Source organism: Grammomys surdaster, unplaced genomic scaffold (genome assembly GCF_004785775.1).
Source record: "Grammomys surdaster isolate TR1022 unplaced genomic scaffold, NIH_TR_1.0 75308, whole genome shotgun sequence".
NCBI lineage: Eukaryota > Metazoa > Chordata > Mammalia > Rodentia > Muridae > Grammomys > Grammomys surdaster.
Window position 1 is genome coordinate 1 of NW_021606313.1, and position 1,771 is coordinate 1,771.

The 1,771-nt window shown below is 61.5% G+C and overlaps 1 pseudogene; it reads left to right on the forward strand.

Moving 5' to 3' along the window:
- Nucleotides 1-284: 284 nt before the first annotated feature.
- Nucleotides 285-1,766, forward strand: LOC114635260 (annotated as a pseudogene).
- Nucleotides 1,767-1,771: the final 5 nt, after the last annotated feature.

The following is a 1,771-nucleotide window of genomic DNA, read 5'->3' on the forward strand; positions in this document are numbered from 1 at the left end:
AAGTTTGGAGAAGCTGGGTCCATGCAAGTGAGAGCCAGGGGGGCGGGCCGGGCGGGCGGGCCGGACACGTGGACAGACACTGAGGAGGACAGCCGCTTCCGTGGGCCCTGCCAGCCGCGCGGACCCTCTCACTGGGGCAAGCTTCGGAATTGAGAATGCCCTGCACCTGGGCCGCTCGCTGAGCCCCCGTGCGTGGCTTCCATCCCAGGAATCCGAGTCCTGGGGAACCCAAGCCTGGCCTCTGGCCGGGCGAGGAGGGGGCTGCAGGCCCCAGATCCCTGGGCATGGAGCGGTTATGGGACAAAGCCAGTCGTCTGTTAGACAAGTTGTGACTCTCGGACTCCAGCAGCGCTAAGTTCGGCCGCCGAAAGGGCGAAGCGATTCGGTGTGGGTCTGATGGGACCCCCGGAGCAGGCAAGGGATGTCTGAGTGGGTTGGGGGGGACCTAGGAAATCAGGACACGGAGGAGCGAATGGGGGCCCTGGGGATGAACCTTTGGAACCGGCCAGGGAGCAAGGGCCCCTGGACGCCGAGCAGAAAGCACGGGGCTCCTTTGAAGCTCAGCGAAGGATCCTTTCCCGGGCCGCCACCCACTCGAGCCTTGCCTCTGTCATTGCCTCCTGATTTTCGGCTAGAGACCACGGCTCCAGCCCTGAGCCCTCGCTCCAGCTTTGCCAGTACCTCGGCCAGCGATGTGAGCAAGCCATCTAGCCCCCGGGCAGCCTGCTGCTGGACGGAGCAGGGCCCGGCGGAGCTGGAGGTAGCCGGCCATGCAGCAATCGGACCAGCGGCATCAGCATGGGCTACGACCAGCGCCACGGGAGCCCGCTACCCGCGGGGCCGTGCCTATTCGGCCTCCCCAGACCACGGCTCCTGCGGGCTACTCCACCGGAGGGGTTCCGTCCGCCTACCCGGAGCTCCACGCTGCCCTCGACCGACTATGTTCTCATCGCCCGTGGGGTTCGGCTGCCAGGAGAGCCGTCACTCGTACCCCCCAGCCCTGGGCAGCCCCGGAGCTCTAACTGGAGCCGTGGTGGGAACAGCGGGGCCTTTGGAGAGAAGTGGGGTTACTGACTACGGGGACTGCGCCGCGGGATCCCGTTACCAGCATGAGCTAACAGCATTGCTGCATTTGACGGTGGCTACAGGTGGGCGAGAAGCCGGTGCCCTCGGGGGACCCTCGGGGATTGAGCCGTTGGGTCTGGAAGAGTCTCCTGGTCCCTTCTTTCCAGAGGCCTCCCAATCGCCTCTGGATACAGGAGCCAGAGGACAGAGAAGATTACTTTGGCACCTGTATCAAGTGCAACAAAGGTATCTATGGGCAGAGCAATGCCTGCCAGGCCCTGGACAGCCTCTACCACACCCAGTGCTTTGTCTACTGCTCCTGTGGACGAACTTTGCGGTGCAAGGCTTTCTACAGCATCAAGGACTCTGTCTACTGTGAGGAAGATTATCTTTTTTCAGGGTTTCAGGAGGCGGCAGAGAAGTGCTGTGTCTGTGGCCATCTGATTTTAGAGAAGATCCTCCAGGCCATGGGGAAGTCCTATCATCCAGGCTGCTTCCGATGCATCATTTGTAACAAGTGCCTGGATGGTGTCCCCTTCACAGTGGACTTCTCTAACCAGGTGTACTGTGTCACTGACTACCACAAAATTTATGCCCCGAAATGTGCAGCCTGTGGACAACCCATCCTCCCCTCAGAGGGCTGTGAGGACATTGTGAGGGTGATATCCATGGACCGCGATTATCACTTTGAGTGCTACCACTGTGA